The sequence below is a fragment of the Limulus polyphemus genome, unplaced genomic scaffold (genome assembly GCF_000517525.1).
Source record: "Limulus polyphemus unplaced genomic scaffold, Limulus_polyphemus-2.1.2 Scaffold1945, whole genome shotgun sequence".
Lineage (NCBI taxonomy): Eukaryota > Metazoa > Arthropoda > Merostomata > Xiphosura > Limulidae > Limulus > Limulus polyphemus.
The window spans coordinates 202,811-214,125 of NW_013667555.1; the positions used below are offsets into that span (position 1 = coordinate 202,811).

General features: G+C 32.9%; 2 long non-coding RNA genes across 3 annotated transcripts in view; one reads left to right on the top strand and one right to left on the bottom strand.

The window, feature by feature from the left end:
• LOC111087272 overlaps nucleotides 1-11,315 on the bottom strand; it is a 139,935-nt gene that overhangs the window by 116,117 nt on the left and 12,503 nt on the right. The gene's annotated exons all lie outside the window — the stretch shown is intronic.
• Nucleotides 2,673-8,699, top strand: LOC111087274. The gene is made up of 3 exons (XR_002611985.1): nucleotides 2,673-3,546; nucleotides 7,509-7,553; nucleotides 7,758-8,699. It is a non-coding gene; the product is annotated as an uncharacterized LOC111087274 (long non-coding RNA).

The following is an 11,315-nucleotide window of genomic DNA, read 5'->3' on the forward strand; positions in this document are numbered from 1 at the left end:
GATAACCGTGGCTCTAGAGCTGATAACTTCAGTTGTTATACATCTTATAGTATATGCTAATACACGTCCAACGTTCTTGAAACGTCCTGCAGGTCAGACGCATTTCGATAACCGTGGCTCTAGAGCTGATAACTTCAGTTGTTAAAGAATTAGAAAAATAGAAGGTAACATCTATATTTAGTTTTCTAGAATATACACAAAATATTTGACTAAAGAATCTGGACTACAGTTTCAGCATATTAAACGGTTTGTAACTGTGAAAGAAAATTGGAATTTTCTGATCTCATTAATTTAAGTATTCGCAACCCAATGTGCACACCCAGCTCTCACGTACGCTAAAACTCGTGAGTAGTGTGAAAACATATAAATAGAACTTATTTTCTAAAACCGAATAAATTTAAATAGTAACACCAAAAGAAACACGAAACAGTAATAGCAAAATAATTAAAATTGTGAAGGTTCAAAAAGTAGCTTCATTAATTTTTTATGTAAACGGCAGGTAAAAAACTATTATTGTAAAATGTAATGTTTCCGAGTTGTTTTTAAAGTCACGACACTGGAACTACGTATACGATCTCAGTACAGATTCCAGTACCACCGTTTACAGTGATCATCCCATCTCTAGCATGAGATAATTAAAACTTGAATCGATTATTAAGCGCAAACCTTTCAAGTGTTTATATTCAACAGGTTCTTCATTACAAACGGGAAGGGAATAGTCTTCTTCTATTTAATTTTTCAATTTAACACAGGAATGATGAAAGAAATATCATATAAAGAAAGAATTCCGAACAGTTGGGAATATGTTTTAACCCAGCAACCTGTGGACAAATTTTAACCGGAAAGATTCGTGTATGTGGGTGTTAATAAATTATTTTTTAACAGTTACCTTCTTTAAATTGAATTCCAAACATTATATACATTTGTTCTGGGAAAACTGAGCGTTACAAAGTGGGATATACATAACGTATTTCGAAGATGGATTTTAACAGTCGTCCAATATCTTCGATAAATCTGCTAATAATTATTGTAAATATAAGATAGGTGGCGAATGCTAATCACAACAAGAACTTAAAACTCATTCTTCGTAGTTTTATAACGTTTCTTGTTTAATAAAAAACTAGATATTCTATGTCTGACATTTAAAGTCACATGTTGAACATAAAAAGTTTACACACGTAGAAACACACACACACATTTGATATAAAATGGGTCTAATGTCCTAATGTCCCGCCCGGTGACTCGGTGGTATGTTTGTAGGCTTACAACGCTAGAAACCGGGTTTTGATACAAATGGTGAGCACAGCATAGGTAGCCTATTGTGAAAGTTTGTGCTTAACAACAACAACAATAACTATCTAATATACTTTTCTTTGTGGTAGATCTAATTTCTGCTATATAGGATCGCCTTAAAATTACATTTTGATTGACAAAAAGGAAGAGAAAATTATATTCGCCAAAAATTTAAGTGGTCAACATCTTACATTAGTAATCTTTCATTTATTTAATTATAAAATATCAAAGAGAAGAGGACATGGCAGTTGATGTCATTCTAAGATAAACAAAAGTTCAGCGAATTGTTTTTTTTTCCCTCCAACATCCAATGATCTATCATTGCAGGATAGGAGCTGGCGATTTATTTTTATTTCTATTCTTAAGACAGAAGAAACTATATTTTACGATTGTTATTGATATATTGTTTCAATCAAATAATGATCATAAATCCTCTCATTCTTATATCATACCCTAATTAATTGAAGCGTATACGTATCACTAGCTGATTTCTACCCATTAGTCGATGTTCACCTGCTCGTTTTTATAGTTCGTCCACTAATACATGCTCAAAATAAACGATCAGGATAATAGGACATAACACCTGCTTATTTTCATTATTTCTCCTTTTTAATACCTAATCAGGATAAAAGGATAGCATCTTTATTTCTGTTATTTGTCAGCTAATTTTTGATCAAGAGAGAGAAATTAAATTCCTCCGTTAATCCATGGTCAGGACAAAAGGAACAAGTCAAAGCACCTGTTTATTTCCTATAGACTCATGATCAGTGTTAGACCCAGATCTAACATATGTTTATTTTACTAATGCGTCACTAATCCAGAATCATGCATTGTAACTCCTGTCCACTGATTCATGGCCAAGTTTATAAGGAACTAAACAGCAGCAATACATAATTAGCCTTCTGATATTTCCTTTTCCTTGATAGTTTGTTCGAGTATTGGAAAATTACACTTTCCGAATTCATCAAGTCATTATGTGATAATCACAGAAAAACATAATTAACATAACAGTAACATTAAAAATATAAATCAGTGTATTGATGAAAGGATTTTTTCCTGTGTTTATCATACAGTGAATGAGAAGCAACAGGCGGTGTTGAAAAGTGAGCAACACCTTTCGGAACAACAGCAAGTTCTGAGAATTTCTTTTAAAGTGGACATCAGCAACGTGTTCAACATGATTATTCACTCTCCTTAGGACTTTTGCTATCTTCTTGGTTTCCAGTCGACGTTTCGAAATCAAGAGAAACGGCAGAAGAAATCCACAGAAAACTCAGTTCCCACAGCAGCGCCCAATGAAAACCTTGAACAAAGCGTTCTTCATTATAATAGCTTCAGTGTTACCTGACTCATAGCTACTGTTATAATAATTCCTAGTATTCAAATTTTCCGAACTCTTAAGCATATTTAATGCAAAGGAATTCATAAGGAAAACTTGCGAATGTTCAAACGACGTCTTAAACTTACATGTTGTATCTTTAATTTCCTTTAAAATACGGCAATTAAAAACGACTGTTAGGTTTTATGTAGATGTATAAAACACGCGAGTCAAACTGTAAGGCTGCCACGTTTTTAAACGGTATTTCTTGTTTAGGAAAAAAGGTTAAGGAGAAAGCCGAGTGGAGCGACAACGACGCGCGGCGGGACGGTGCACGAAGCAGCCAGGGTTCCCTTATCTTTACATATACATGTATAGGCATATCGAAAAAAAAAACAACAAAAAACAAAAAACGTGGGAAACACGACAACGTTTGGGCCAATTCAAGGCTAAGATTGATACAGACATGGAGTATCCGAAAGGCCCCTCGAAATGTTGTTAGATATGATGGCAAGCCGTCATTACAATTATGTTAAAGATTAATATAACAAAGTATTTTAATGTAATTTAAAATGTTTATTCGCATAGAAAACCACATTATTTTGTGCTGATAATGTGTGTGTATAAAAATCAGCATATCTTATTATTCGAATTCAAATTTACTGTACGAAAAAATATGCTTTATTTCCATTTACTTGACCAAAAAAAGTCTACATTTGTAAATAAATATTGGCCTCAGCCAAAATAACTCCACAACATGCATTTTTTTACCCTTTTAAAGCCAGATTGTAATCCGACGGACTTCCAGAATCACACGATTTAAAAATTGTATTGACTTCAATATAAGCATTTTCGATATGTTGGTTTGTACTTCAGTCAGGATAAAGAGTGACTTCTTCAATATATCGGAAAGTTGTGGAAAACACAATGACTGGGTAAGTGACTAAACTTACTTTTTATGTACTTGCATAAACCTGCTATGGTGTAACATTACATTAGAGTTTGGTGATCGTTAGAAATACTTGTTGATTTACAAAATCAAAATGTTGCCCTTATTCTCATTATTATATATGTTAGCAATTAAGAAACTGAAAGATATAGTGATATAATTGCTAAGAAATTACTTGGTCAGGTTTGCGTTCACTGGTTAACGTTTAACGGGCTTTTTACACCCATACTGTTCCAATATAGAATTCTGTTCACTGCTTGACTTTAAAGGGCTTCTTACACCCACACGATTCTTATGTAGAATTCCATTCGCCTCATAATGTTTAATGGGCCTTTTACACCCACATGGTTCATATATAAAATTCCGTTCACTTTTTAACGGGGTATTTTTTTTTTATTCCTTGCAGTGAATCAGTTTCTCGCTTACAGAAGGTGAAACGAATTTAATATTGGAAATCTAAATGTGCAGTAGCAAATTACTAACTACTCAAATAAAACATTGAGAGATTATTTTGACAGTTTAAAAAATTAATATTTTAATGCAAATTAAATTACCTTTGTATGACATATTAGGCACATAGAAACAAATTTATACTACTTCATTTGCAAATTTACAACAGTTGTTTTATGAAGAAAGTTGGGTTTAAAGTTTAGTCATTCGAGTTAAAACAACAAGAAAGCAATATAATGCATTTCTAAATGTTTACACATACAACTTACACTGCACAAATAGAAAATAAAGAAATACATATACTCGTAACAAAGCAACGAACGAGAAATCAGGATTATTCCGCTAAGAATTAGTGGTAAGAGCAAGATGAATGTTAATAAAACTCTGTATATAATATCAGAAACGAGATCTCCATCCAATATCTTGAAAGTCTTATCGAGGAACAAAGACTCGGTCATTAATAACTGGATAATTCCGCTAAGAATTAGTGGTAACAGCAAGATGAATGAAGACTGTTAATAAAACTCTGTATATAATATCAGAAACGAGATCTCCATCCAATATCTTGAAAGTCTTATCGAGGAACAAAGACTCGGTCATTAATAACTGGATAATTCCGCTAAGAATTAGTGGTAACAGCAAGATGAATTAAGACTGTTAATAAAACTCTGTATATAATATCAGAAACGAGATCTCCATCCAATATTTTGAAAGTCTTATCGAGGAACAAAGACTCAGTAATTAATAACTCCAACAAGAGAAAGAGCAAGTTCCTGAATTACTATTCTAATGTCTAGCCCTAAACTCACTGCCAAGTTATCCACGCCTTTCCTTAATATCATACAAATGAAACATACTAGAAAATATCTGTCGATTTCTGGGTACAGACCAATAAAACAAACGTTAAACAAGAAAGACTGGGTACAGATCAATCAAATAAACGTTAAACAAGAAAGACTGGGTACAGATCAATCAAATAAACGTTAAACAAGAAAGACTGGTATTGACCAATCAAACAAACGTTAAATAAGAAAGACTGGGTACAGACCAATCAAACAAACGTTAAACAAGAAAGACTGGGTACAGACCAATCAAACAAACGTTAAACAAGAAAGACTGGGTACAGACCAATCAAACAAACGTTAAACAAGAAAGACTGGGTACAGACCAATCAAACAAACATCAAACAAGAAAGACTGGCATCACAAGTTAACTTTCTGTGGAACTGTTCTGGTGACTGGTTTTAATTGTTGAATTATTCTAGACATTACTTGAAAATTAACGCTGTGTGTTACTGTGTTCTGATGGTATGAAATGAAGGAAAGTCAAATTTCCGAAAATATTAGCAATATTGGGTTTCTTTTCTGGTGATAGCCTTCTTCTGTTTATACTACGTGCTTTGAAATACCCAATAGTGTTATACAAACAAGACTATTGAGTTACGAAAAGCAAGTTAGTATTATGCCAAGTGAATTGTTGAGTAAAGAAAACCCATTAGTATTATACCAACTGAATTGCTGAGTTAAGAAAAACCCATTATTATTATACAAATGGATTGCTGGGTTAAGAAAAACGTATTATTACTGTAACAAGTGGATTAATGAGTTAAGAAAAACACATTAGTATTATACCAAGTGTTTTGTTGAGTTGAGAAAAACAATGTGGAAAAAAAATTAAATAAATTCTTAAATGTTCAAAATAGCCATGTTCCTTATAGGAAATTATGGGGGTGGGTGTAAGTAAAAACCCGTTTTGGCTCACAAAGGGTTTAAAGGACATAATTAAAAAAAAACGTTATAAATATAAAAAGTTTAAATTGACTGCAAGAAGACTTGGAGGACTATAGGAGATCAAGAGAGCTGGTCATACGGGAAATTAGGAAAAGTATAGAAAAACGTTGGCTGCAAATGTAAATATTAATTGTAAGGATTTCTTCAAAAACATTATGAGTAATCAAAATGTCACGACAGGAATAGGGTCTTTGAAGGGTGATTCCTGAAGGTTAATATCTGATGACTATGGGATGGCTAAGTTGTTATATTTTACTCTTTTTAAAAAACGTTTGCTAATGAAGATTTAAGTAATGTTTCCCATCCTGAACATTTGCAAGATGGAAACAAGAATGAACAAGATGATCACATTCATTCTGAACTTGGTATTCTGATTGAACAGTCTTTTAAGTCATCCAAGCAATGAACTGTTGCTAGTGGCAAGGCAAATAGGATTTCAGTTTGTATCTACATAAATATGTTATAGTGTCGTTGTATAGGTCATTTGTTAAGCTACATTTGTTCATTTGACATATGTTCAGTCTTAGGCTCCTTACCTTAGGAAAGACATTGAACTGTTGGAAAGGGTTCAGAGGAAGACTGCTATGATGATGCCTGGTAGGGAAAGGTTGTCATATGAGAGTAGGTTAAGATCTCTGAAGTTGTTTTCTCTTTAGAAAAGAAGAGTTAGAGATATCTAATTGAGGTATTTAATATTGTTAATGGAATTGACAGTGTTGATGCCTCATCTTTTTCCGTATTTATTGGTCAGAATAAAGAACACAGATATAAATTTTGGCAGAGCTGGAGTCATCTTCAGCTAAGACAGCTTTATTTTTCTAAAAGGGTGATTGGCCTTTGGAATGGGTTGCCTTCAGATGTGGTAGATGCAAATAATTCAAGGAAGTTTAAGGGAAACTTGATTAAATATTTGAATGATTAGGGCAGGTTTTGAGATTTTCAGTGTTCAGTTTAATTTAGTGGAAAGGACGGCCTAGATGGACCAATAAGTCCTTTATTGTCTTTTAATGTTATGTTTAATTATTACACCTTGGAGCTAGGACAACAAACGGCTGTTTTAAAAAAAGCAACAACAGACCAGTACAGTAAGTTAATCTTTTGCTAGTACTCCAAAAATGTAACTTATTTTCACGTTATTAGTTCCAGAGGCGAGAACAGCAAGCTAGTCTTATCCTATTAGTCCAAAGGTCAAAACAGCAAGCTAGTCTTATCCAATTAGTCCACAGGCCAGAACAGCAATCTAGTCTTATCCTATTAGTCCACAGGCCAGAACAGCAAGTTAGTCTTATTCTACTAGTCTACAGGCCAGAAGAGTAAGTTACTCTTATACCATTTACTAGTCAACATATCAGAAGAGTAAGTTGGTTTTATACTACTTACTAGTATACAGGTCAAAATAGTAAGATAATATTATAATACTAGTCTACAGGCCAAAACAGTAAGTTAACATTATAATACTAGTCTCCAAGCCAAAACATCAAGTTAATATTATAATACTAGTCTACAGGCCAAATCAGTAAGTTAACATTATAATACTAGTCTACAGGCCAAAACAGTAAGTTATTTTTTATAATACTGGTCTACAGAGCAGTAAACAAACTTGTGGTATGTGAATGTGCTTCTTTTCATGTCAGTGTTTTATGAACTGGAATCTAAAGTAAGGGGAACTAATTCATTGTTATCTTATTTATCGATCTAAAAAAAAAAGACAACAGAATGGTTTTACATCCATCTAAAAGAAGAAAACAGAATGGTTCTACATTCATCAAAAAGAAGACAACAGAATGGTTCTACACTCATCAAAAAGAAGACAACAGAATGGTTCTACACTCATCAAAAAGAAGACAACAGAAAGATTCTACGTCCATCTAAAAGAAGAAAACAGAAGGGTACTACATTCATCAAAAAGAAGACAACAGAAAGATTCTACGTCCATCTAAAAGAAGACAACAGAAAGGTTCTACACCCATCTAAAAGAAGACAACAGAAAGGTTCTACATCCATCTAAAAGAAGACAACAGACGAGTTCTACATATTTCGTAATATAGACTATTTGCATGTATCATACGTCATCCGTGAATTACATGTAATTGAACTCTATACAACTTTACTTGAAATTAACGTAAAAACCTATTGTGTAAGGCTACACGGTCAGGATTAAACGTTAACGTAATGTTGCTAAATTTTATATGTACATTCACTTCTCTCACAAAGTTCTTATAATTTGCGATGATAACTTGTAATCTATCGTTTATTTTAAACACAATAGTACCAATGTTGAGCCTGGACACATATTACAGTCCTCGAGTTCCACGCGTGCTCCCAAAGATTGAAAATACTAATACAAGGACGAGTAAGAAATATGTTATAAATGTTTGTTATGGTTGACTGAACATCTACCAAAACTTTAGCTATTTTCTATTTCAGGAAGATTAATAATATGTTATAAATGTTTGTTATGGTTGACTGAACATCTACCAAAACTTTAGCTATTTTCTATTTCAGGAAGATTAAAAATATGTTATAAATGTTTGTTATGGTTGACTGAACATCTACCAAAACTTTAGCTATTTTCTATTTCAGGAAGATTAAAAATATGTTATAAATGTTTGTTATGGTTGACTGAACATCTACCAAAACTTTAGCTATTTTCTATTTCAGGAAGAATAAAAATATGTTTTTCTACGAAAATCCTGAGCAATTTTAAGAGTAATTAATCATTTATTGTAGACATATATCCAAGTTTGTCGACACCTATGTCCAGCTGAAGTATAAATTCTTTTAATATAAACTTATTCAAATCCATTCACAATTGAAGATTCTCCGTCATCTCCTGTATTATCAAGCTTTTAAAATAAATAACTCTTTCGCTTTGTTGTGTTCTTTATATGTCCCAGGTTGAACAACTCTATTTGCTGCCTTAACCTGAGTTTCACTGTGTGAATGTTTACTATGATAATGATAAATGTTTTGAAAATACGTTACAATTTTTTGGATAATATGTATATTATAAAAGGAAAAAATTAGACTTAAACCTAGTACGGGACTTGTATATTATATGCCAAGTCCAATAAATGATCTAATAAACTCTACATCAACTTATAATGACATAATCATCTATATATTTATTTAACTTGTTTTAAAGACAGCAATTGCATTACATAACTTCTTCACATGATTAGAAACAAAAGGTTTAATTATATATTATTAGCCTACAGGCTGGAACAATGAGTAGAATTATATTACAAGAATAAAGGTCAGCACAGCAGAATCTACATTGAATTAGATTTCCCTTTCAATTCTAATATTACATGTTGGGTAAATATATTTAAAATACAAGTATGAAGCGATTCATCTAATTAAAGTATTTCATGAGTCAACGAAACCTGCTTCAAAACGGCCACAAAATAATAGATTATATTGTTTGTGTTATAAACATCGTTAAAAATATAAAACACTCTGCGGTCAGCTTAAAGATTTTTCCTGTGATATTGTACTACCGAGAACGTACAAAAACTTTTATTCGTTCCTCGTTAAGTACAAAGCTATCCTAACTGTAGAGATCGGACCCCCTTCACAGACGAAGGCACATCAAAATTACCGTAGAGATCGGACCCCCTTCACAGACGAAGGCACATCAAAATACCGTAGAGATCGGACCCCCCCCCCTCACAGATGAAGGCACACCAAAATTACCAGCCCGGCATGGCCAGGTGGTTAGGGCGCTCGACTTGCAATTTGAGGGTCGCGGGTTCGAATCCCCCTCCCACCAAACATGCTCGCCCTTTCAGACGTGGAGGCGTTATAATGTGATGGTCAATCCCACTATTCGTTGGTAAAAGAGTAGCCCAAGAGTTGGCGGTAGGTGGTGATGACTACCTGCCTTCCCTCCAGTCTTACACTGCTAAATTAGGGACGGCTAGTGCAGATAGCCCTCGTGTAGCTTTGCGCGAAATTCAAAAACAAACAAACCAAAATTACCGTATAGATCAGACACCTTCACAGACGAAGGCACACCAAAATGAAAATTATTTCAAGCCCTACAAAAATTCCTTAGCCCACTCGTAGTCTAAGAACTATTTTTTCTATCACAATAGGGTGTTATACAATAATGATCACCTCACCTGTTGTATAGTAATGTAAAATGTATAGATATTTACATAAAATACAATTATAATTACTGTCGTTATGGCCTATATAACTGTTTTAAGAGTCCCTTCAGCTGGAGCTGGTGTTTAACTATTGCAATATTTACATTTGTAATTTCACGTATCCTGTGTATGTCATTGACATTTGCTGAGGCAAAAACCCAAAAGATCAAGCATCTCTTTGCGGAGTGTAGTTTGACGTATACATATTAATTAGCACAACAATCTGTAAGAATGTGGCGAGCATCGTGTGATCAATGACCATTACATAAGAGATATATGTAAGTACAAATACCTAGGGCTTCGCTTATCTTCCTGAGGATAAAGACTTATAAAAGTATACAGCCAGGGCGCTAGGTGTACTTTGCTTGTAAATTACTACATAATTATACTCGCCTAAATGAGAGCCACTAATAAGGAAAAGATAAAACTTTTTTCACATTATTCATTTTGGCCACATCTCAACAGATCGTATAGATTCAGAACACGTTAATTCATATATATTCAGCATTATATTAACTATAACCAACATACTATCTTGCGAATAAAATAAACTAGTAGCAGGACTGGTACCATATTATACGGATCTTTTTGACGTTTTTCATACATTCGTGAAACAAAGTTAATAATACCAGAACTTTCAACTTATTTATATTTATATTTCTTTCATAAATATCAAGACTGAAATGCGATACTGGTTTACTATTACAACTGCACATATTAACTATAAGTGTGGTATTAAACCATCAAATTATACTTCCAATACAAATTTGAGCCATGAAGGCTTCATTATAGAAATGGCAATTTACAAGAAACAAGGTGTATTTTAAAATTATGTATATTGTCTCCACTATAATATTGTTAGTTTTAAATAAAAGGTGTATACTGTCAAGACGTACACAATGAATTACTTATATTGTCTCCACTGTAATAATTTAGTTTTAAATAAAAGGTGTATACTGTCAAGACGTACACAATGAATTACTTATATTGTCTCCACTATAATATTGTTAGTTTTAAATAAAAGGTGTATACTGTCAAGACGTACACAATGAATTACTTATATTGTCTCCACTATAATATTGTTAGTTTTAAATAAAAGGTGTATACTGTCAAGACGTACACAATGAATTACTTATATTGTCTCCACTGTAATATTGTTAGTTTTAAAACCAAATATATAGACTGTCAATGGCATATAATGAACTATGTGTATTGTCTCCACTGCAGTATTGTTAGTTTTAAAATTAAAGGTGTAAACTGTAAATATATGCAAAACTAACTGCATGTATTGTCTCCACTGCAGTATTGTTAGTTTTAAAATTAAAGGTGTAAACTGCCAAGATGTATATTATTTCCACTGTAGT